Below are 26,082 nucleotides of genomic sequence, written 5' to 3' on the forward strand. Positions count from 1 at the left end.
CCACCCCCTCCCCTTAGGTTTTATATCCTCCCCCACGACTACCTTTACAAAAAAAAAAAAAAAATCAACTTTCTCCTCCTCCCCAAGTGGTCGGGATCGGATTGCAGCCCTCTCTACCTGCTTTGCTGAAGAGTGAAACAAAAAAAAAAAAGGAGGAAAGAACTCAAAGGCTTTCTTTTTTTTTGTGTGTTTCCTGTTAAAGAAAAGGGTTTTTCTAACGCCCACCCACCAGATGCACTTAAAATGTAAATATGAGCCGCCAGAACAAATGCTACCATACAAAACAGAAACACATGTATGGACAGGGGGAAAGACCGAGCCGGGGAGGGAGAAGGCAGGCAGAGTCCTGCCTCTGCAAACACAGCTCCATCTTTAGGACAGGAAGACTCAGAAGGGCTGGGAGAGGAGAAGTGGTTTGTGCAAGGCTTTCTTAAAAAAAAAAAAAAGGATTTTTAATTTTTTTTTTACCCTTCTTCCTCAAATCTTTCTGCGTCTCCGCTCTTTGGAGGATCTGCCCGGCGCAGTGGTTCCCAATCTGTGGCACGGGTAATGCCGGTGGTAATATGCACGCACGGATTTATTATAATTAATTTATAGGACCCAAAATGTGCTGGTGGTACTTAAGGTTGCACCGTTTTAAATCAGCGGTCCGACTTGGGGAACTGCTGGCCACCTAGCCATGGTCCCGAGAGGCTCGCTGGAGGACAGGTTTGCCCTGGATGATGGGCATGTTGCCTCGCTGTGGAGCTGGGCTTGCCGGGCCACGTGCTGCTTTGGGAAGTGCATCGGCGATGCCTGGACCTGGTCCGAGGAGCACCAGGAGCTCCAAATGCCACCGTGACCCCCACCCGCCTGAGGACCTGCCTGGAGAGGCTTCTAAGGGTCGCCTGAGTACGTCGGTGACCTCAAGGCAAAACCCACCCAGGGTCTTTGAATGCACCTTGAAGTGGGACACGAGGAACCGCTTCGTGCCCCGCGTTTTGCAGATCGGCACTTCATCCACCGCACTTGACTCAACGGCTCCGTCGCCCGCTACAGGGATCGTGAAAAGAGATGCTGGAGATGTAGCTATAAATGAGGGACTTTGCCTCGTGTGCTATCTGCCTGCAAACCCCACAGCAGAGCCTGGCCGCTCCGCCACAGTGCTGTCCAAGCATGGTGGTGCCGGCCCGGCTGCTCCGGTTTCAGCCAGGACGGCGTCGATGAACCACACTGGCGCAGACTGAGAGCCAGTTGTGCCCAGACAAGGAGACCAAGCGCATTACGGTGGTTGGCATCACCATCTCATTCGAGACCCGGCTGCAAGCCTGCACCAAAGCCCGCGAGTGGAAGCTGATGAAGGACAAGCTGCTGGTGGGTGCCCTAGGAGCAGGGGATATGGGGTGACAGTGCAGGGGCACTGAGAGCATGGGACCCCCGCAATGAAAGTGCCCTGCCAGATATCCCACCGCTCCCCCCAACTGATGATGAGACACTCCATGGTGTCCGACACCATCAGATGGTCCAGGGACATCTACGTGGAGTGCGTCATGGTGCACGGACACCAGCAGACCGCTGGCTGGTCTCAGAGGTCTGCCCCCTCCAATGGATCATGAACTAAGACCACTTCCCACCTGGACCCTCCCTTGCCCCCGCAATTGTACTCTGCATACCTGGCTGTATCCCTTACAGCACACATCTCTATACAATGTGGCTTCCTCACGCGCAGCCTTTGCATCTCCTTCAGTGAGCATCGCGCTTTCAGCTCCCCTTATCCCTAACGCACCCCTGGGGCTAATTAGGCCACATCTCTCCATGAAACTTAGTTGCATCCTCCCCCTACCCACCCTGTACTATGTAGCCCAAGCTCGTGCAGGTTTTCTATACCTCCGTCCACCCCGTCGACTTTGTAACTTCCTTTTACCGCTCGCTAACATCTGCATGAAGGAAGGACCCACTTGCTGTGTCTTGGCTTTGCTATCATGATTTCTATTGCAGGGGAAGATACGGGTGCCAATGGGCCCATCCAAACCATTTACAGGCCCAGGGTTTGAATGGGGCTGTTCCCGTGCTTGAAGGAGGCAGGGTGGAGATGTGCACCTTATATAACTACATCAGAGAGGCATCAGTTGTCCGGAGCAGGCGTTCACTTCATTAGATGCCTGAAGTTAAGCATATACTTATGCTCTTTTCCTGCTTTAGGTCAGCGGTGAGCACTTTGTAGGAGCCTGAGAAAGCAGCTCTCCCCTTCTTGCAGCGGCTTGGGAAAAAGGGGCGTTTGCAGAGTCGATAAGATGTCTGGCTGTGCTTCCAGAGCTGAGAGTTCAAACCTGGCCTGATGTTGTTAAACGGCACTTCTAATTCCCCCAGCGGTAAGTGGGTACCTCATCATTTAGTCCAAGGTTTTACTAGCACTAGACTATGACTAGTAATTACGTCATTGCTTTGCATGCCATGGATACTGGTGTGCTTCTACCATGCTTGGTTTTTTGGGGTGGGGAGGTGGGAGTTAACTAACTGACAGGTGAGAGACTGAGTTGCCTGAAACCACAAGTTTCCATCAATGCCTCCTTCTCTGGAGTGCATGGCATAGGGCACAAGATCATAAATTTGGTCCACATGTATTGAAGTGAGGTTCAGATGTTGGTCCTGCCCCTTGACAAGATAAGGACCGTTCAGATTCTGTTGTTCCTTTCATTCCAAAGAATCCCAAAGCAAGGATATGAGCTACCTTTACATGGTTTGCATGTAGAGATAGAGATATTACCTGGTCTGAAATGCACCCATGTCTGGGGTGCAACACTGCAGCTCATTTGGACCAGTCAGGAACACTATTTAGTGACTTAAAGCAAGAGGTAGAGAAAAACTCCAGGCTGAAAAGAAACTTTGGGTGGAATTTTACATAGAGAAACTCTTAACTCCCTAGACTGGAAATGGCCTAGGGCACTTGGATCTGCTACTTGAAGCATCTGGAAAGTCTCAGGCTTCCCATCAGAATGATGCTCCCTGCATAGTACAGGATATCAGAGAAGATGAAATGGCTGGACACGTAAACAATACTCTCAAATATACACAAAGAGCAGCTCCTACTTTATTTTTTTTCTTCCAGTCCAGCAAAACACAGGAAAAAGAGCAAAAAAATAAATAAAAAATAAATAAAAAAAAAAAGCCAAAAAACACCAGAAAATCCACTCTGGTGTCCTAATTTTAAAAGGTCAGAGCTTTTGCTAAGCAAGAATACCTTCAGTGATTTTTCTCCTCCCTTTGTTGGGATTGCTTTTACCATTTCCATTATGGATAGCGTTCAGACTTGCCAATTAAGAGTGAACAGCAGAGAAGACACGACAGTGGATTTGAGGGTGCCTTTGTAGTCTGGCAGTACAAGAATAAAATGCAATCCTATCCCATAAAACTGCCTCTGAGGACTTTCTGATCCTACTGCTATGCTCCAAATAATTAGCAGATACCCTTTTAACAGTAGATCTATCCTGGATTGTTTAATTACTTAATGGCTCTGTTCTGGTCCAGCGTAGCTGGATAATTATACTAATTTCATAACATAGAGGGCCCACTTGCCTACACCCTTCTGGAAACTGGGACAAACTGTACTTAAATCCATGGATTTACTCAGTTTATAGCAGTGTAACTGACTGCAAAATTTGGCCTATAAAGTTAACATCTAGGAATCACTGCATTGCATCCCAGGTGACCATCCTACCATATATATATAAAAACAAGGGCCAGATCAAAAAGTCAGATCGAGGTAGTATTTTCTCTGAAGAACTTCTGTGAATCACTGCAAACACTGTAGCTCATCCAAGTGCTTTCTGTCCTATTTGCAAAACAAAATGTTTACTCAAGATAGTTTATCTCAGACTCCAGAGGCCAAGTGCATTGTTCTAAGGTCAGTCCGGGTCATCTAGGAATGAAAAAACAGAACTATCTCATCGCTCAAGTCTTTTAGCTTAACTTCTGGAAACTTGTGCCCCCTGACATATTATTCTGCCAAGCTCTCATGGTCAAAGGGCAGGAAGAGGAAATCAATTATAAGCTAGTATACTAATCTAATTTCCATAGGCCTTGTATAGAGGATGGTCTCTGAAGAATTGCAGTAAAGCTTGTGAACTGGGTAACAGAAAATAACAGTTAGTTTAATAGAAGTGGAGAGAGTCTAGTCTTTCTGGACTAGGATTTCCTGGTTCCTGCTTCCACTTCTGGCTTCAGTGACCTTGAGGAAATCACTTAGGTCCAGGTTCACAAGTACAAAGCTGTTGTAACTCTACTGATTGCAGTTGACTTAGTTTCCTTCCGTGTAAACCTGGCAGAATAATCTGCATCTGCTGTGAGCATGCACTGGCCCATGTTCAGAAAGTGCTTTAAATGTGTAATGCTATGTGTAAGTGCTAAGGGACAGTTCTGCATTACCACTGACTTCAGGGCAGCAATTGCCCAAGCTGAGAGCCTGGTTCGAAGTATTATTGCTGGATTGGATCAGACTGGGAGAATGCAAGGCTTTACATTTTCTTTCATGCTCCCAACAGACCAGCAGTAGCCACTTAGGCAGATGGCTATAGCCTATATGGGCACCTGTTGGGGATTAAGGATTAGTAGTTGCCTTTTGAAAGGTCAGGTTTTTTTTTTTTAAAAGATCAGCTACATGTGCACCATCACGGTTGGAGTACGTGGAAAGGAGCAGGAAGGTATTTAGAGCAAGGACTGGCAAAGCCAGATCTGAAGCTTTTGCAAGGTTTAGAGCAGTGTGTGGACAATTGGGGCTTACCTGGGCTTTTTCAGGCTCTCTCAACCCAAACAAAGGAGTAAGGTTTTGTGGCTGAAGTCCAGAGGTAGGAATCAGAGCTGACTGTATGTCTACCTCTGTCACATATCCACTGTATGACCTTGGATACATCATTTTCCCTCTCCAGGGCTCAATGTACAATGGTGAGCATAATGATTCCCACTTCATCTAGGCATGAAGGTTAAGTCACGGCTGTTTGTAAAGCCGCTTGAAATCCATGAATGACAAGCACTGGGAAATCATATTATTGCACTAGAAAAGCATATAGATAGCTCGAGCTCTCTCTTTAGCAATCAGTCTTGTAACAGTACTCATTGCTGTAGTTTCATTTATTGTTGCAACATATTACTGTTGCCATTATGATAATCCATGCTGCAAAAGACAGCAGAGACAGCATTGCTATCAAATAATTCCTTCTAACATGTAAATGACACTTGGTTTCCTTATGAAAATGGCACGTTGCTATAAGTCTCTATTAGGGATGCATTTATACGGCAAAACAATTATTTGGGGGCTGTCAGGAGGCATAAAATGATTCCCCCCACCCCAGTCGATGTAGGACATATTCAGATCACGGCTGCTGATGTAATTGGATCCTCGAGTCTAATTGTAGCATACGATACTAAGGTGTGGATTGCTAGAAACTGGTTTTTCCTGACTCTGGGCTGCTCTGGGAGAGCAATTTGGATAGAATTGGGAAGAACTGGTCCTTCCTGTTAACTCCCAAGAGCTATTATGCTGCTGCATGCCTTTGATCGAGTGCGTTGTCCTTTTATCTCCAAAGGGCCCAGCTGGATCTTGCTTCTCCAGCTGTAAGGGATGCGAGCGTTCATCAGCGAGGAGTACCACAATGCTCTACCGTGTGTGCCACTTAGTCCGGACCCTGGGAACACTGACTGTGACCAAAGAAATGTGAGTTTTCCAACAGAAAGGTGCAGGGGTGACACCTTTCACCTGTGGGCCAGCAGCTCTGTTCCTAGTTCACGAGCCCAGTCAAATGGACGGTTCGGACTTCAGTCCTCAGGCTGGGGAGGCAGGTGCTTTGGGGCTGTGACCACCTCTCTGGTCCATGTTTTTACAATGCCTAGTATGGTGGAAGCTGGATCAATGCCCAAAGCCCTTAAGTGCTCTTGCAATGTGAATAAATCATTGTCATAACAGACCTTGCATTGTTGGCTAGGATTTTTCAAAGGAACTTCAGGGGATTATGCGCCCAACTCCTTTTGAAAGGCCAGAGGACAGGATTGGGCACCTAGCTCTCTGGAGCTCATTTGAAAATCCAGGTTGCCCTTGTCTAGCCACATGAATTAATTAAATATATGTAATGAATGACTTATGTAATAAGATTAATAGGTTTACAGGAGAGCTCTCAGCTTGAGAAGCCTAAATGTTCTATATTTACTCCCACAAAAGGTGCCTTAGCAAGTGGGTAGCAATGTAAGCACCAGCAGGGCTGAGCAGGCTGCCCTGGGGCTGGGGCTCAATGCAACCCTACTAAAAGCAGCTTTGCAGCTTCCTCCTGTTGCCCTGCTAGGACCCCCCAACCTGGATCTGCAGGGAGTTCACTCTTCCTGGCCTATTCAGACCTTGGCCTCTTTGCAGAGGCTGCTGACAAAGGGACTCATTAAGAGCAGTTGTGGAGGTTGTGATGGAAATTCGTGCTGCTGACCCCCTACCCACAAAGACCCCCGATCACCCCGCTCCATCCCCCACTTAATCCCCATCTTCTCATGGTCTCCCCCAATCCTTCTCCCGGCCTCCTAAGGACAGGTTCGTTCCCTCTTCTCTCATGATAAATATTACATATATCCACCTTTAATAATTAAACAGTACATCGCATCTCTGATGAGGTGGGGAGACAGGAAGAGGAGGGAGGGAACTAATTAGGGAGAAGGGACTTGAAGCAACCCTGTATGTTGAGTTACAAAGAACTAGTTACTTAACCTCAGTCCAGGTTATCTCAGGATCCGTGTGCCGGCGTCACCCAAAGTCCACAACAATTGATGCACCCTGAGGTGACCCATGGCAAACACGCTCCAGGTCGCAAACCAGAACAATAGTACATCTCTACACCTGCAGCACTAGAGAGCGCAGGTGTTGCCTTACTTGTGACAGCAGGAAAGACGTGCCCAATGCATGCAGTCAGAAATGCAGCGTGCCTGCTTAAAGCAGAAAGACCCGGTGGCATTTCCTGTGCAGAGCTGCCAAGAAGAAGCTGAAGAACCACTTGTTGCTCCAAAGTTGTGACCTGAGTATTGCTGACCTCATTTACCAGTTTAGTGGGGCAGGTTTGTCACTGCGTTCAATGGGATCCAGACCTTATAATGCTTCATGGTTGCCGATTCTAGTCCTGATATGGCAAAGTATTTCAGTGCAAGTCACAAAGCTTAGCATGTGCCAAAGTGCTTGTCCTGAAGCAGGCTGTACGCCGTTGCTTTAAATCAGCATGTGCATTTACGCAGGTGTCTTGTCTGCCTTTTGGGGCTAATCCTAGCCCTCAATCTGTACTGGGGTTTGTATGTTGAATGGTCTTTGGGGGATTCATGTGAAAAACTCGTCGCCTCAACCAGCCAAAGCCCCAAGCCTGCCTGCCTCTGAAAGATGGGCGAAGCTGTGAATCAGTAACAGAACAGCAGCCCTGAGCTCTGATGGCTCAGATAGTCCCAATGCTGCAGAAGAAGCTGTGCATAGTCAGTGGTGCTGCTTTAAGTCTGAACACCTGCCTGCTTTGTATGCCAACATTGCACCCGGGGATAGCTCTTAGGGTTTTCGAGTGCAATACCATGAGTGGTATGTGTTAGAGAAGAATATGGGTATATGAAATATTCCTAGCAAAGCCTTAGGGCATGTGTGCATGCGGGATGGCTTAAATTGCTGTAAGAAATGAAAATTAAAAACCCAGATGCACACGTGCGACTTACATTTGAGCTCCACTTCACTGAAAGCAACCATCAGCTCCTCTGCAAATGTTTTCTCGTTTCCCCCCCGTCGTTCCTGTAAACTTCTCCCTAGATCCTAGACAGAAACCTGCTGCTGATTCGGCTTTTTAAAGTCAAGTAATAATTTTCTTTCTCGAGCTGCTAAATGAAACGAACAGGCCACATTTCGTCCATAGGCACAGATCCTGGAGTAATGCGTGGCCTCAAGGAAAGCTAGACAGACACACAGACTCAGCAACAGAAGCTAATATTTTCTTTTTTTAAATTTTCAGGCCTTACAAAAATGGTGCCCCCTGCTTTTTTAAGCCTTGAAGTTCCCTAGAGCGACATAGTGGATTTTTGTTTTTAAACAAAATCCATATAAAATTCCTTGATATGCTGCACCCAAATTCTAACAACCTTGTTAAATGATCCCTACTCATTCCTCTAAGTTTTCATGTGCTTTTCCTCCTTGTAGGCTGTTAACTGTTAAACTGCCTGCTCGGGACTCCTTGCATTGCTCTGGGGAAGAAGTTACCTGCAGATACCTTGCACAGGGGACTTCCCCTAGCAAAGTAGTTCATGTGCCGCCATCTCCCCACCCACAGGTGCTGCAATAGTAATAATGGGCTTCTGCATGCTGCATTGCACTGCTGCCAGTGGTGTGCACAGCCAGCACAGAGGCTGGATCCCCCCTTGCATGGCCACAATCTGGGGCAGGATGGCAGACCCTGGCCCTCTAGGACTTGGCCATTCTTTTTCCAAAAAGACATGAAACAAAGCGCTTAAGTTTGATGCCTGTTGCTATCCTCTTATGAGACACCGAACAAGCTTTGTGTGGATGAATGGTTGAAATGTTTAGCCCTGTATCTTTTGAGAAGATGACCTGTAGGAGAAACCCTAAAGCTTTTAATCAAAAATGGGATTTGCAGCTAGGAACCTGTAAGGACTATGCTAATCTACATGTGCATGAAACTTATTTTTTTGCCACATAAATAAATATCCGGGCACATAGGGTGAGGACTCTGGAGGGAAAGTGGAGCAGACACATGATGCACAGCATTTACTGCAGAGGAAATATTGTTCTCCAGAGGAAAGTTACTCTGGAGAAAGTCAGAAGTAAGATTAGACTGGACAAAGTTCTCCGGTGTATGTGTTGTGTGTCTGCTACCATTACCTGCATCACTCTGGGGTAGCCATTGGCTTCAGGCTGGACACAGCCTGGGCTGGGACGATGCAGTTGGGACTGGTCCTGTTTTGAGCAGTGGGTTGGACTAGATGTGACCTCCTGAGCTCCCTTCAACCCTCATTTTCTATGATATGATGACTCAAGTCAAACAGCTCCCTGGCAGCTGGCCACTGTAATACCTCCTATGTATTCACTCCTTGTGACAGAGTCAATTTACTTCCAAAAAAAATCCAATGAGTAAATGTGTCCCCTTAATCACAAGCAAAGAACCCCACATTGTACCCTGCCCCCATTATCAACCATTTGAAACTATTTAAAAAAAAAAATCCATTGCTGCTTTAGCAATCTTTACTGATAAAAGTTTCTCAGGCATATGAGAAATTTCATCTTGAGCCATTTTGTTTTGGCCAAATCAGGGAAAAGTTGTCGAGACTGAAAAGCACGTTGCAGTTTGAAGCTGCCGTCCTTCATTGGCTTTGGTAGCTCAACCCCCTGCTGTAGACACCCCACTTTTCTGCAGTGCGATCTGCAAAAGTCTGCATTCAAAAGTCCAGATTGAAGGACATATACAGTGAATAGCATAACAGGATGCTGCGGGAGGCAAGGATTTCTTAGGGTGAGATGCTTTATTGGACCAGCTATGATGCTGGGATAAAGATGGACAAGCTTCAAATGCAAGATGTTCTCCATCAGGTCATGAGTGATCGCAGGGAACCAGGCGCGGTGTGTGATCAGACAGCAAGGAGGAATGTCTTGCTTTTGAAAGCTTGTCTAACTTTATCCCAACTATATAGTTGGTCCGATAAATATCTCACCCTAAGAAATCCTTCCCTCTCACATAATTTCTGGACTATCACATCTACAACATCACTCTTACACTACCATAAGGTGATTGAGTGGAGCCCTGGCTATGCTAGTAATAGAAACAATAGGTATTTAGTGCACAGAGGAGCATTGACTGTTACTTGGGGTGGGGGGCAGCATGGAGGAGCAGGAAAGGGCCGAGTCCTGGTCATTGCTGGATATAATGTGGAGTAGTGGAGTAATAAATCTGCTGCTTTATATCATTCAGCACCCAGTTATCAGCTGACTATTCATACACAGGTGTGATTCAATGCAATAAGAATGCACTCTCTGCACAATACTCCCCAATGTACCCATGTCACCCTAATTGTCTCTTTTAAACAGTAGTCATTAGGCATTCCTGAGTCAAAATTGTTAGGAGAGGCTCTGTTAGTTGGCTTTTTGTATTTAGGAATGAGGAAAATACAGTACAGTCTGTAACGCACTAACGTTTGCTGCTTGCACTCGCAGTACAGGTCAGACTAGGATACCGCGTAGGAATAGCAAGGCCTCTCCTCCCACCACAAGGTACACGCAACTCCCATCAAAGTCAATCATTTTGATCAGGAACATAACAAAATAGGGTTGGGAGGGTCATCTCGTCCTGTCCCTGGCTGTCGCAGGTGACCATCTCATATAGCCCAGCTCATAAAATTGATCATGGTCCACATTAAAACTACTTAGGCTGTTTGCACTCATACTCCTACTGGGAGAATCTCCCTGCTTGGATGGTGAGAAAACTTCTAATTCCTAGCCTCCATTTATTCATGGCCAGTTTACACTCATTTGTTCTTCCTTTCTTGTCCCTGGTGATCATCAACAAGTGTCTTGACACCCATCTTGTTGGGGTCAGTGGTCTTTCCTGTCCATGTGCAGGGGGCTGGACCTGAAGATCTGTAAGGTCCCTTCCAACCCCAAACAACTATGAAAATAGATTCCTCTATTAAGTGAAGAGCAAAGACAGGGGATAAAGCATGAGGTGAAATCAAGGCAAGACTCAGGACTTGCAAACACTCTTTTGATGAGAGCTCCTCCATCTTGGACCACTCCTGAACTGGATCCAGAAAACAGGTCCTTCTGGTTTGGCCCCCACCCAGAACATTTGTGACCAGGTTGGATTTGGGGATTCCCATATGACTAGCTCTCCCTGTGATCTCTGTGTAGCTACCTACCTGCTCCAGCTTTGTTCTCATTGTGCCGTACTGTTATGTTTCTAGGAGTTGGCTGTTGACTCATAGACCCTTGACTCTTTGCTTTTTCTTGGTCAGCCAGTTGAGCTGATTGCACATGGTTGCATCTCTGTGCATGGAAAACCATGCCCCAGCCCCCAACCCCACGGTTGCATCTCTGTGCATGGAAAACCATACCCCAGCCCCCAACCCCCAAATTCCAGGCCGGTGGAGTTGCTAGTTTATCCATTCCTTGAATGCAGACTGCTTCTCCCAGATCAGTTCCCGGAAGAAAGCACATGGACTTGCACAGTCCAATTACATCCCTTGCCAGAAGGTGTAGTTTATTGATGAAAACAGAAAAATTCAGCTCAGCTCTCCTTTCTGGTCTCCTTTGTGCCTGACTTGCAGCTCATATGAGGGCTCATATTGGCACAGTCACTTGATTGCAGCTGCAGCAATGCATTGCATATTCACTCTGAAGGTCACCAGCTCTATGACCAAGATGAAAGCACTTACATTTATAAGGCATTGGCTTTCATAGTCCCAGCTCCTGCATTATAACTGGCAGAAAAGGCAGCACTGAATGAAGTTTGGATGTCTACTGGCAGGCCTGGAGAAGGGGGAGAGTGCAGCTCCTGGGAAGTTCTGGGTTATCAGTAGGTATAAACAGGTGTGATAAATCTGATAGGTCATGCAAACATTCCTATGCTCCAAGATATATCATACTCTGAGACAGGAAACTCCCAGGTGTTTCCTAAAGGTGATTAAGACAGTAAAAGAAAGGATTCAATTGATATCACAAAGCTGAGTCAGTATAGAAAGGACAGGCTTCTTGAAGCTATGATCAATGTATTTCTCATGGGAAAAGGCTGGCACTACCACTGTGCTTGAGGGCTGGTATATTGTGCTGCAAGGAGTTTGTTTCCATGTATAATATTTGCTCTTCCAATGGATTCGAATGGCTCAAGGACGTGATTTCGGGCCTGAGCAAAGGCAGGCTTCAATCTTCTCTTGACATCTGGATGGTGCAAATAGCATGAGACTAGATCTATTCCTGTTCCTAAAAGGCACACTTTTGGGTTTTCTGGGGTTGCTGCAAAATGCAAACACGCCCTTCCGAATATGATAGCCATAGCATAAGTCTTTGCACTTTTGCTCCAAGGAAAGGTTCCCCGGGCCAACTGCTGCACATCATCAACCCCAAATATTTTCTGAACCCACAGAACGCGACTGGTGGAAGAGCAGGATCCTCTTTCAGTCACGGTGGAAGAAGCTTGCCTTGAATCGCATGGAAAACCTCTTCCACCTGCGATCATTACCCAGAAGGGGTCATTTGGGCAAGCTGCCTTGTTTGTGATCAGATAGGTTCAGGTTTTTTGGTAAGATGACCTGGATAAAGAGATCCGTGCAGACCAAGTCTCTCCCACTGACCCGCTATGGTGACCTTGTGCAAAGCATTCACCCCCAAAATGGCCATGCTGTCTGTCTGTCTGTTGAGACTTTAAGTTCACCAGGGCAGGAACAATTAATGCAATGGGGTCCGCCCAAACAAACAAAAAAAAAAGGTGGCTATCCAAGTTTGGCACTGAGTGGACCCCAGATTAATTCCTAGTATAATAAACAATGCATTTATTTAACTTTGCTGATTTGTTTAATTTTGCTGACAAGCAGCAGTTGCCAGTGGCTGGGGGGTTTTCTGTTCCCAGCTCTACCATTCCCCGAGGACGAAAATCTAGATGCATCAGTGAACCTCCTGGTGTCCGACTCGATTCATCTGTGAAGCAGGGGTGAGAGCCGTCTCCTAGCTCGCCGGAGAGCTGGGACCCTCAATGATTCATGAACGGTTTGCACAGCACAAGTGTTATAGAAATGCAGAGCACAGGGGGCAACTGGAAGAGAAATCCTAGCAGTGGGAAGTGCTTCACTTGACTAGTGCCAGGAGAGGGCACCCTCAGACCAGGTTCACCAACAGCGTGTTATTTGTATTAACACCGCCTGTATATATCCTATTCTGAGAAGCGGTCAAAAGCTATATCCAGATCCAGGAAAATGTTACTCAAACTGATCACCAGTGTTTCTCTCTCCCTTTTTCCATCATGTGTCCAACCTGCTGCTACGTAGGTGCAACCTCGACAGAAACCTGAAAATGCAGATGCATCAAAAGATTTGGCTGGGCAATGAGTTTTCTTTTCCTCACCAGCAGAAGAAAAATACCATACAAATGACATATTTCCCTTCAACTCTTTCTATATTTTTTGGTGGTTGTTTCTTTGAATGAAATGAAAACCCAAAGCTTTTGATTGTTGAAAAGCCAAAAGATGTGGGTTTTTAGGTGGTCAAACCTGGATGCTTTTGCTGGAGACAGATTTCTCTTTAAAAAAAAAAGCACTTTTCTGTGCTTTTTCTAACGCAGCTGGGCCTGGCTCAGGTGGGAGCAGGTGGAGGGGGAGCACTGCCCTGAGCCATTTAGTCATTTCTCTGCTCGTTGGAAGAGCGAGTCCCTTCTCGTCTTGGAGGCAGGAAGATCCGCGGGCCCCTTCCTCCAGCCGGTGCAGTGACACCACCCAGCACCGAACCTGCACTCCTCTTCCCAGGTGGTTTTCTCACGCTGGCTTTCCTCCTCCGCTTTCACCTTCTGGGGGCCTGGTCCTGAGGGACGAGCACTGCCCGCCGTGCTGCAGATGCCTGGCTCTGGCCAGCCCAAGTCCTTTCCCGCTGGTTGTGCCTATTCAATCTTTCTTCCTTCCCGTTTCTGCCCCTTGGTCTCGCTTTCACTTCCCTGCGCCTGTTCCCTGCACGTGCTTGCCCAGCTTCCTAGTCACATCCCCTCCCTTCCTGTGACCCTATATCAGTGTCCAGGCTTTCATCTCTCCAGTATCCACTTGCTCCTTGCAGACCCCTGGGATCCCCGGACACCCCTCTTTTGCTGTGTGAATAGCCACGTGGGACAGCATCGCCCTGTTGCTGTTGGGACAACAGCTACTAAAGAATCAAGACTCGGCGAGCTGGACAGAGAGTGACTAGGTTTGCTAAGGACTAAGAGCCACAGGCAGAGATTGCCAGAGCCTTTGCTCTTTCATTTAACAGCAACCTGCTAAGACAAGCAAGGAAACGGTCTCCGCTTTGGGTTACTTCTATGCACCTCTAGGCTCCACTTTGCACAATAAAAAGGCTGTGGGCACCTGTAGAAGTAACTGGGACGTGGAAGGGACTAGCCACCTCTCTACAGGCCACTAGCAAGCCCTCTACAGAGAGTCTTCAAGGTTTGAGACCCTCTGGAGTACAGCTCCCCTCCGGTGATCCTACTGTATAGTGAGGACACTGGTCCCAAGGGTTTAACCCCTTTATGGCTGTGCATATCGCAAAGGGCCTTGTGGGCAGCGTTATATGGTTGGAAACCACTGCAGGCAGTCAACAGCGGTGGGTTGAGCAGCAGCACCTAAAGCCCAGACTCTGCTCCTTGAGCTAAAGGAGTAACCCCACTACCTGGCAGCGGTAGTAAGCTCGTCTCCTCTGCGTAAGCCAGCTATGGTACACGTATGGTACGGTTCAGCCTTGTTATCATGAACCCCCTACGGACCAGCAGAAAAGTTTGTTTAAAGAGGGTGTTGGCTATACTAGCCTTACTCTGTTGGCTGCCTCACCATCATAACAAAATTGGTTCCTGCTGTTTGGACTATTAGAGGCCGAGGTTTGTTATAATGAAGCGGTTGTGCATTTTTAATTCTATATACAGCCCCTTATGGGAATAATTGAATGTTGGGGCACGAGGGACTTTATAATACTCTGCACATATACACCGTACCCTCTCCTGCCCCTCCTTTTCTCAAGGGGGGTCAAACCCTTGAATGCCCCCATCCCTTGTTTGTTGAATTGTGTGTGCTTAGGTCCTAGGCAGGGAAGGGGCTAACCCCCCCTGGTCCGTGCATATTCAGGATCAGACCTCGAGGGATTCAGGAGATTTCCTTTCGCTGCACGAGCACGAGATCTTTGTGCCCCTCGCGTGGACACAGATGTGTTGGCAGAGCAAGGGGAAAGTGGAGACTCGGAGGGCTGGATGGCGGGGTTACAGCACTTCATCCGCGAGGGGTGAATCCACTCTTGCTTCAGGCTGCTGTCCCTGGCTTGCTCCAAGGGCCGTACAGCTGGGGGCGAGCAAAACTCGGGGGCATTCGAACCCCAAACCTCTGGGCTGGGGCCTGCACGTAGGATGCCCGCCAAAGGTTTTGGAAACATCTGCAGCCCCAGGTGCAGGTGGAGGATGTTTGCCGGTAGTAGGACCACTTATGGTTCTGGACTCTTGCACTTGGAATTAATTTTGGCTAATTTGGCCTCGGCTACAAATTAATTAAAAAACCCGAAAAACTCTTGCTTAAGGCTGCTATGCGCATACGTACAGCAAGCGAGGGGGAAAAAAAAAAGAGTGGAAAAACAGACTCCTTGTTCCAACGCTGACGAAATTTCTTGGCAAGAACAGAGACTTGTTCAAGTCTCGGAGGGCAGAAGCAGCACGTGGCATCCAAAATTACTTCCAAAGAGGAAGTCTGAAGGAAACCTTTTCCTCTCTCACTACGATACAGGGCACTGAATGGGGCTGCTGCGTGCTGCCCGCGTAAAAGGCCAGCTCCTCGCTCAGAAAACACTGAAAGCCAATGCATTTGGAGGCTGGTGCGAGTCCACCTTAGAGAAATGAGGGCTCCTATCCAGCAAATCCATACTGTTGCAAGGATTCCCCATGCCTATTAATGAGACTATCTGCTGGGGCAAGTTTTGCCTGGGTAGGGCTCTGTGCAAAGGCTGGTGGAAAGCAAGGGGCACTGGGTCAGGGTACAGGTGAATGGCAAAGGAGGAGGCAACAGAGGACTTGTCTATATAGTTGCAGGTTTTGAGGCTCTTGGTTGTATATTTGTTCTAGGATGTCAGTGGACTGCTGTGAGGACAAGTCACTGAATCATAGAAAATGGGGGTGGGAGTCATGTTGAGTGCAACCCCCTGCTCCAAGTCCGTGCTAGTGATGCCCAGTCTAAACCTCCCTTTTTCTGCATGCTTGATGCTTCTTGGCTCTCCAGAAGCCGATGCCCAATGAAGCTGCTACAAAGTCAGGTTTAATTACCCTGCGTGTTGGGGCAAGCTGGTTCCCACGCGGATGGGAGCTCACCCTTTCCTCTTCGGCTTTCTTATGAGAACCCGCACGGCGGTTGTTAATTTGTCTGTGACGATGTCTGCCCGCCATGACAATGACCGGCAACAGAACGGCCTAGACGAGCGGCTCTGGGGATGAATGCGTGGCTTCAGAGCCGTGCACAGAGAGGATGCACAACCACTGGTGCAGTTAATGAAGACACGCCAGGGCACGGGACAGCCGTCTATTTATTGATCTTTCTATATCTACCCATATCAAAGCCCTGGTCAGAGCTAGCCACTCGCTCCACGTGCTTTCCTTTAAAGAGACACATCAATTTGCATCAACAGTGATGCCCCGAGCAGACTCAGCTCAGAAAGAGACAAGTTTTATCTGTTTCCAAGCCTCATCCCATGCTCCCAGGCTTTCCGTGAGAAGCAAACGCTTACCTGGAGCTTTGATTTAGGTACGAGCCCATGGAAAGCACAGAGCAGACCCTGCCTGGTGCTGTCTCATCGAGCATCTGCATTTGGAGATGGTGGAGGACACCAAAATGGAGCACGAAGCCCAGCCCCACCTCTCTGCACAACCCCGGCAGCTGTCCTACACAGCACCGTGCTGACCCGGCAATGTATTTGCCTTGGCTTTGTGCTGCTGGAGCAGACCAGACCCGGTGCAGGGACGCAAAGGAGGAGTCCCGGAGGGTGCACGTCAGCTGGAGATACACCTGAGACATTAAGAAATCCAGTGACAATTCCTGGGAGGGGGCTTCGGGCTTTTTAAAACACAGCCACAAAAAAAGGGGTTACAACAGGTCCTGGTGCAGGAAGATGCACAGCCCACTGGTACCAGCGTGGAGCCCAGCACTGCTCTCATTCGTATCGGCATCAGGGCGCCAGCCCCAAAATTGGGCAGGGTGTCTGTAGTGCTGACACAGAGACAAGTTTCCTCCTAGGAGCTAAAGGTCAGAAACCCAATGAGCGAGTAATTGCTCTTCCCAGACAATGCCAAGGTCTACATCTAATGATACCTGCCCAGGGTAGAGCCCAGAGCCAGCGCAACAGGCAAGTGCAAACCCACAGCTCTTTTCCCCACCCTAAAATCTGATTTAAAATTCCACAGAAACACACCAGTTTTGATGAGCATTTTCAATGGGCAGGGAAAGGTTTTGGAGATCAAGGCTGGAATTTCAAGGTCACCGCCACAGAGAGATGCTCCGGCAGGTACAGAGCTTGGGATAATTATTCACATGGGACACATGAGATTTCAGCATGAATTCTTGATCTGAACCAGGTATAGGAAGGATGACAAGCCGGGTGGGCGCCTCAGTCCCGGGTGGCAGTGGCGCAGAGACTTGAAAGGTCTCACCGTATATAATCGGAGAAAATGAGGCTTGAAGGGATCTCAGGAGGTCACATCTAACCCCCTGCTTCAAGCAGGACCAGCCCCAACTAGATGGGCTGACAGAGGCCTGCAAAACTTTTAAATCTCAAAAATGCCCCTGGGACGTAGGAAAACCTGTGTCCCACCCTCCTGCATTTTACAGCCAGTTCCTAATTGTTTTATTTGGAAATGTCTTTTATTTAGGAAGTTTGCTTCTGAAACACCACCTGGGGAATGGTCTCCATGATTTCAACCACGGCTTTCTGGGACAGTACAGGAGATCTCAACTCTTCCCACTGCTCCCCCCCGGACCACCTTACCACCCCAACGTACTCCGTTTCCGACTCCTTGTGTTTATGCTGCGGCCTCTGCGCCGAAACCAGGGGTGAGAGAGAGTCCGAACAAAATCTCTTGTGCTGCGGCAGGCACCCGGGGATCGGTGAAGAAATCTAAACTGGGTACACACCCATGCACTGTTCTCATGTGATTTCAAAGAAAACTAAAAAGGGAGATAAAAAAGGTATGTTTGCTCGCACCACTTCCCTCCCCTCCTTCCTTCCGCACCAAAGCAGCAGCACCATTTCTTCTGAGAGGGGCACAAGCATAGAGAAAACGAATTGTAGGGCTACACCTAGTGCTCCTTTCACTTGCTTTTAAACTAAATCTAAGGGGGAAAAGGAGGCAGCTCTAACCCACCACCCCAGGAAGCATAGAGGTCACCAGCCCTGGCCTCGGGGCTGTCCACCGAGGAGACCGTGGTATCTGTCAAGGGGCTTTCCTGGGAAAGCGAGAGCCTCTGTATTTGGGGGGCAATACACTTGTCTGCTTGCTGTAACGGGTAAGGAGATACGGATGAGCATGTGCTTGCCATTATTGTAATGGGAATTTGATGCTGGAGCAGTGTATGTGTTCGGGGCTTGTCACATGAGCCAGACTGGTCACAAGATAGGGGGGTAAAGGTAGAGGGGAGTGTGTTATATATACACACACACACACACACACACACACACATACATACATATATACACACACATACATACGTATATATATTAGGATTATTTATATACACACACACGTGTGTGTGTATATATTTATATACACACATATATACACACACATACATACGTATATATATTAGGATTATGTATATATATACACACACACATACATACATATATACACCCATACATACATACGTATATTAGGACTTGTTGTCCTAATAAAAAATATCACCTCTACCACAAGCCCGGATTGCTTTTGCCTCTAGACCAATATGGCTATAACCTGGATGCCTATATGTGTGTGTGTGCGTGTATAAATATATTTGCAAACCCCCTCTCCCTCACTTTTCACATGCCTGGACCAGGGCATGCCCTTGCTATTAGCCTGCAGCCAGGAGTGGGCCACAGGATGTGCTAACCTCCCTTTGACTTACTTACCCCATTGTCCACTGCCAAAAAAAGAGGGAGATGGCTGAGCCTCCACTATGGCCGGTCCAGGTTCTTTCTGGAGAGGGTGACGGGCATAATCTTGCCAATAGATTCAGTCTGTCTTTTTGATGTATTTGCTATTTACCAAAAACTTTCCAGCTGGCTCTAGCCCAACCTGGCCTCAGTTTTGTGGCTGACTTGGGGGCAGGATCTCCCCTTGCCAGGCCTCAGTTTGCTCCTACCCTAGCCCCTGGTCATGGGCTGACTCAGAGCCCAGCCCACACTGAGTCACTGTCAGTGGCTCTGGAGACAGGTGATGCCCATACATGTGCTCCACTCCTCTTGCAGGTGTCTGAATCACTTCTTAGGAGTGCTGCCTCGCTGACTTCCAGTGCCTGAGCCGCAGAGAGACAGCAGAGAAACCAAGCTGTGTGCAGCTCAAAGGAGGGAAGTTGGCTTTTTGTCTGCAGCACCGGAGAGCTCGCTTCTTCAAAGGGCAAGCGGAGAATTTGAAAGGGACCAAGTAAGCTTTTTACTGCCTGACTTTCCGGGCGCTGCAGTTCTTTGCTGGGTTTTGTTGGAAACAGAGGTAATGCAGGAGTGCATGTCTCTGTTAAAGGGACCTTCCCCGGGGACTCGGGATAACCATGAGCTGATGTTCATTTCCCTTTTGATTCACCATTTGGCTTTTATTCAAAGTGTAAAGAAGGGCTTCTTGTTGCTAGAAAGCAGTATCTCTTTAGCTAGACTGGTTTAGGAATAGGATGACGGGTACCCTCAGTTGGACATAGCTGTATCAGCATCCTAATGTCCAGCTGCTGCATAGCTCTTTCCATCAGTAGATCTTAAAGGGCTGGACTCTGCAAGTTAGTGTTCATATCCCCATTTTAAGGATGAGGAAACTGAGGCATGCAAAGGGAAAGTGTCTTGCCCAGGACCATCCAGCCAGCCAGTGGCAGAGATCAGATTAGAACCGATGTCTCTATCCACTAGTCAGTATTGTTCTTCCCTCCCAGGAAGGAGAGCAAACCAATATACAGGTGTAAGCCCATCCAGATGAGGAACTGTACTATAACTATGTGGGTAAAAAAATCATGCCTCTAGCTGCTGTAGTCATTACCAGCAAAACAGACTGCTATGGCTGCAGGTGGGCTGATGGCTTTTTGGAGGTAGGCAGGACGGGGACCGTCTTTTCCTGCAGGTTTGTATATAGCACAACTAGGTCCAGGCTCGATTCTCATGTAGGTGCTTCCATAAGAGTAAAGTTTAACAATAGCAACACCTGCCTTTGCTATTGCGCCTTGCTCCCGGGGACGAGAATGCACTTTCCGACAGTGCCGGTAACATCGTTTCTGGTGCAGAGATGGGGAAACTGAGGCGGGTTGCACACCACCCAGGTAAAGCTCCCTCTGTGGGCTCTCCCCAGGCCGATGCGTTTGGGTCCTGCCGTGCCGGACCCACATGCAATTGGCTGCTCTGCATCTCGGTGAGCTTCATCCACCATTTCTGGCTCCAGCCTCTCTGACACGCTTTCTTGGCGCTGAATCTTTGTCTGCTACTTCACAGGTAGCCGTCCTGCATCACCCTTCGCCCCCCAGTGATTTATGCACACTCGTTCTCCTAGCTCCAACATCCCAGGCACTTTTTTTTTTTATAATTTAATTTTTTTTATAATCAAATTGAGCATTTAACCCTTCAGGAGCTCAGCATGACCTGGAGACCTCACAGGGGTTTTTATACACAATTACTTGTTACTTTGCAGAAGGAAGGAAGCATCCAGACGGAAGTTATATGCAGTTCCTTGCCTTATTTTCCTCGCTAGTTGGGAACCGTGTCGGGGGTTGGGTCGGAGTCCTCTTGGGAGGCCCAGGATCTTGTTCTTGGCAGCTCAGGTCTCCTCTTCTCAACCATGAAATCTCCCTCTTAAGCTTCCTTTGTCCTCGGCTTCTTTCACAATTAAGCCCAACCCTTTTGCTACAAAAGCATGCCCCTGAACCTCCCTCCTTCCCACAGCTTCTCCTACCTTCATAAACCCAAGCCTTTGTTTCTCCTGAAAGTCTTCTTTCATTCCCTGCTTTGTCACCTCTGTCCCCTCTGTGGATTTTCCATTTCCACTTCCCTCTTCTTGCATAGGAGTTGGAGGAACTCGTTTTTTACAGCTCAGACAACCCATTGTTTCGATGTGTTTCCACCCAAAGAGGCGATCATTAAATGAAATGGTTCCTGGTATGGCTGGTCTGTAGAGGCCCCGTGGATTTGTCAGACTAGCTCCGCACCGAGACACTCTCTGACGTGGCAGTTTCCCAACCTCAGCCAAATTTCCCGAGGTGTCATGAAGAGCGTGCAGAAGCAACGTAACGTGCGCAGAAGCAAACTCCGGGACCAGCATCCTCCATCTTAGTCCAGCGCCCTGTGTCACGGCACCCGGTGGTTCCCAAACATCTCTGCTCTAGGATCTCAAAGAGTTTTCCGGCGTACTTGTAACAAGCTGGAGGTGGATCTGTGCCTTTGACATGCCCACGGCACAGCCAGGGAAATGGGTATGCAGAGACTTGCCCGTGTGCACTGTGGAGCTAGGAGCAGAGCTCAGGCTCTCTGAGGGGATGACGTGCTTCAGCAAACAGCTCTCACCTTTCCTCTGCTGTTCCCTTTCCGTGTTCGTACCCCAAACTTCAGTCTGAGGTTAGAACAGACGTCCTTCTCCTCCGATGCTCCTTGAACAGCAAGGGAGGGGTTTGTCAGTAGTTTGACAAGGTTCCTTGGGTGAATTTGATATCTTTTATTATTATATCAGTAGTTTGAGGCACTTTCCCCCACCTCTGTGCTGGTGCTTTTGCAGTGCATTTTGCAGTGCACCCAGACCCAGATCCAAGGGACTGAGAGAGTGCAATGGGGAGGTGACCCAGGGCAGGGGTCCGATGATGAGGTGTCGTACTAAACCCACCCAACGGGAAGTAGCTCATGGGTACTGACTCAACAGGGGACTTAGCAAACAGAGAAGCTGAGGTACTCCTGGCTCCACGAGCTGCGAGGTGCAGGGAGTCGGGCCTGGATGCTAACCAGCCGATGCGTTCCAACATGCTGGGGTTAAAAGCAGCAAATCCCACGTGTGCTTACGCCCAGATAAATCAGCGCAAGTGCCTTTCAGCAGTACAGAACTGACCTCTATCTGGCTGAAAGAAGGCTGTTGCATCGAATTCAAGTGCCCTCAGCTCTGGGTTGCACCGAGAGAACCACACAGGTTTGCACCTGTGCAGAGAGGAGACCCGAGTCTGGGACGGGGTGTGCTCTAGGGGACACCTGCTCAATCCTTCCTTCCCTCCCTGTTGCAATGACACAAAGTGATCAAACTGGAACCTGTCTGCAAGGCTCATCCCGAGGCAAAAGCATCAGTGAATCAAAAGCAGCATGGAGTGGTTCTTAGACCTGTACTATGCCAAGCAAATGGTTTTAACCCTCCAGGCCCTGCTGAGACCTTTACTGCTGTGTCAGACACATCTCACCTGCGACCTTGCAGGTTCAAGGCCTGCAGAAAACATCTGGAAGGTGGAAAGCAGAGGTTCTGTATCCTCAGAGGAGAATAGCACCCAGCAGGATGGTTTCTAACAGCTCAGACAGATGGCACGGACCCAAGGGTTTGGCACCTCTGAGGGTGGAGCGACTGGAAGGGAAAACATGATGCAACGCTAGCTGGTTGGTTTGGTGATTGCAAGAAAAGCATGTTCTGCATTTCCTCATGTCACATTGAAAGGACGCCGAGATCTAGCCGAAGCTGTCAGGCTAGTTTGCCTGGTCTTTGGTGAAAACACGTATGGCATTTCTAATTCTTATTATGAACCAAGCCAGGCGAAGGTGGTGAGACAGAGCTGTAATGAACCAAGTGTGGGGCAGAAATCGCTCAGGATAGCAGCTGAGAAGAGAGCAGGGAGGGTCGTTTCTAGCAGTTAGCGTGCACAAGGCCCTGCCATGGACAACCTGGCAAAATCCTTTGGGATGAGAACATGTGAAATAACACCCACTGGATTAAGCTGACACAAAACCTGTTTGCTTTGGCCCATCAGTGGGGTTACTGGTGTCTCCCAGCTCAACCACCCTGTGCATATTCATAGTAGGTAAAACTTTTCTAACACCATTTTGCAGCACTGCCTCCTCGTGGAAGGAATCGGGACACTTTAGCTGTGTGTCATAGCCCTGATCTGTCTAGGAGATCATGGGGAATCTCCTTAGGTTAAGTGAGCGGGGATTTAGAGAGCAGGAGGTGGACCGACAACGGGCACCCCCAGGTCCTTGGGTAACGTGCAATCAAGGCATGGTATGGAGGGTGCCCTGCTTTAATATTGCTACTTACCCTTTTTATAGTGGTGGTCTCTAAAGCCAACCAGTTCAGGGCCCCAGTGCACTGGGTCCTGTACAGGCACAGAAGAAACCACCTTGCCCTTCAAAGAGATTATTGTCTAAAAGGCAACAATTTGGTCAGAGTCATGGCAGCGGGGCAAGAGGCAGAGGAACAACAGAATAGCACGGCTGCAGCTCACAGCAAAGTCTTATATTTTCAATGCACGCCCAGTGCAGGTGCTGGGCTGGGGGTCAGGAGGAATGCAATGCATCCTATTCCTTGGCTTTGTCATAATCTCCCTCTGTGACCCTGGGAAAAAATCACTTTCTCTCTCTGAGCCTCGGTGATCCATCCATGAAAGGGGGATAATAACACTTCCCTGCCTGAAAGAGGCATTGTCAGGAGGTGGCCATCGGTGCTGGCGCCCGTCTCGGATCACGCAGCGAAGAGGAGACAGTGAAATGCTACTGCATCATTTGAAATGATCGTTTTAAACTCCCGCTTCCTCCCTCGGCGTGGGGCAAAGAGCCAGCTTCGCTGCCGTCAGCTCTTTCCCAGCGGGATCAGGGCCTGGTAGCAGGTGGGTTCTCTCAAGGCACTGCTGCTGGCCTGGAGCCAGATCTTACCCTTTCGAGTGTGTATGAGCTGAGGATGCAGAAGTGAAGTAGAGAAGCCACTAGTTAATTTGCCTGCACACACCCTACGAAGCAAGGAAATAGTATAACTCCTGGTAGGCAGATGGGGAAACCGAGGCACGGAGAAAGCGACTTGCCCGAGTGCACGCAGGGAGCGAGTGGCAGAACCGGGAGGAGAGCCCTGCAGTCCTGGATCACAGTCGCCGAGCCCTCTTCCTGCACTAGGGGATGACGTGCTTCAGCAAACAGCTCTCACCTTTCCTCTGCTGTTCCCTTTCCCACGTGCCTCCAGAGCCACCCACGCCAGGGTACGCTCGGAGCTGCCTGCCCTGCTCCGCTCAGCTCCGTTTCCAACTGGGGGCAGCGGATGGGCCAGGAGAAGCCAAAAGGCGGCTGGGAGTCAATACTTCTCTCTGGCCACCGGGATAAAGGGCCCTGGGGACAGAGGGCTGCGCTGGGGGTGTGAGTACCTCTTTAAATATTAACTTGAGCTATCCAGGGCTGCAGTCTCTGAGCAGCAAAGCCTATGCAGCAGCAACGCAAGCTCCCCCTCGCGCTGCCTGCCAGCTTCAGGTGTGTTAATCCCACGCCAGCGGTTGCTGGGACTTTAGGAAGTCTCCATTAGGAAGACTGCATTCATTTCGTGTGCCCCTTAGGACCAAAGGAGGAGTGGGGGAAAAAAAGGGGCTGAGATGAGAAGAGAGATGCCAGCAGGGAGGCTCTTGTGCGTTGCCTCGGAGGATCTTCGAATCAGAGGTGCCAGGGAACGCGCACCTTGGGATTTGAGCAGAGCGGAGACTACGCAGACACAACTCGCACCGGGGCCATTTATCCTGGTGCACGTTAACACCACTAAGCATGCTGCACCAGTGCCTACAAATGGCAACCACACCAGTGCTTGTAATAACCGACTGGTTTCAAGAGGGGAGGGCTGGTAGCATGGCCGGAGCACTGAATAGGCTTGGGTTTTATTTTAGTTTCTCTGACCGCCGTGGCTGACTAGTCCTAGAGCTTCTGGCTGTGTATTTTGGTATCAGCCCAGCCCCAGGCAAGGAAAAATCTCCTTGTTTAGCAGTAAAAGTTATAATTCAGAGATACTCCCTAATTTAGAAGAGGTAGGAATTAGGAAGACAGTTGGTGAATTAGGGTTATAGTTAGTAAGAGACGAAGAGTCTGCATCGGCATGCCTATGGCTTCACAATAAAAGGTATTGTGCTCAGTTCCTCTTGCTCATGCCTGATTGTCTTTACTGGACCAGGGACTCGCTGCACCTGGTGAAGAAGCTCGAGCACTCGCTTGGCACATCGTGGCCCAGGAGACCAGGAAAGCAGCAAAATGCCCGCTGTGCTTCTGGAGCACTTGATTCAAATCAAGTAACATTCACGTCCTGGTAGTAAGTCCTAGTCCAATTTGGGAGCGGTCTGGCACCTTTCATCCGCAGGCTGCTGCATGCTGTACAAAGCTGGGAGGCCGTCCATCCTCCCTGCTATATGCAGGCAGGGAAACTGAGGCACAGACGCACTCGTGCACTGGTGTGCTCTGTAAAGCAGCCCATCAAAAAAAAGAGTGCATGGACTGCCCTCTCTCTGGCTGTGTTTGGAAGCTGTTACAAGCCTCAGCTGCCATAATTGTAACTGCGCTCCATCAGTTCATACCAGTTGAGAGCCTGGGCTCTTTTCTCTAACAGCTAGGTTAGCTAACACCCACCTAGAGCCCTGAAAGCTTCCTGCCGCGTCTCACCTCCAGTCATCTCAGCTCAGGTCATCTGATTGAGGGTTTACTGACACCTATACATCCTATATGGCCTGGGCGGGTTTGCTCACCTGTGGTTGATTGTTACTTATCGCCATCCTGGTGACAATGCATAAGGAGGACTAAAATCAGCTCCTGCAGGGCAAACAGGTGTAGAAGAGCAGTGAGATTGTAGCTGTGCTTTTTTTTTTGTTAGCATCAGCAGGAAGGAGGCTGACTCTTCAGAGGGCTCTTGGCTCTCTTATATCAGCATAAAGCAGGACCAATGTCCCCAAAATCAGTGAATTATTCTGGTGTGAAACCAGTCAGGCACTGGAGAATGGGGCTCCAGGAGCAGAGGTGCGTGTGGACGCACACTCTTTATAGCCAGCGGCTTTGCACGCTGGAGCCACCGTGCTTTATGCAATCGATGTCCCTGGGGATGTCTCCCTCCTGGCATCGTAGGAAGGTATCCCAGGTATTGGTAGTAGCCTGGCCTAATCGCATAGGTGCAGCCCCATCGGAGAAGGGAGGTGAGTTAGCCTA

General features: G+C 48.8%; 1 protein-coding gene across 1 annotated transcript in view; it reads left to right on the plus strand.

Annotated features, from left to right (window-relative positions):
- The first annotated feature begins 36 nt into the window (after positions 1-36).
- ARHGEF10L (Rho guanine nucleotide exchange factor 10 like) overlaps positions 37-26,082 on the plus strand; it is a 144,444-nt gene continuing 118,398 nt past the window's right edge. Inside the window, exons 1-5 of the mRNA XM_059716889.1 lie at positions 37-1,353; positions 2,182-2,351; positions 5,562-5,689; positions 17,609-17,924; positions 19,183-19,357. The gene's annotated coding sequence lies outside the window, so the exon portion shown is untranslated. The remainder of the gene's footprint in view (positions 1,354-2,181; positions 2,352-5,561; positions 5,690-17,608; positions 17,925-19,182; positions 19,358-26,082) is intronic.

This window comes from Alligator mississippiensis, chromosome 13 (genome assembly GCF_030867095.1).
Source record: "Alligator mississippiensis isolate rAllMis1 chromosome 13, rAllMis1, whole genome shotgun sequence".
In the NCBI taxonomy this organism is placed as follows: domain Eukaryota; kingdom Metazoa; phylum Chordata; order Crocodylia; family Alligatoridae; genus Alligator; species Alligator mississippiensis.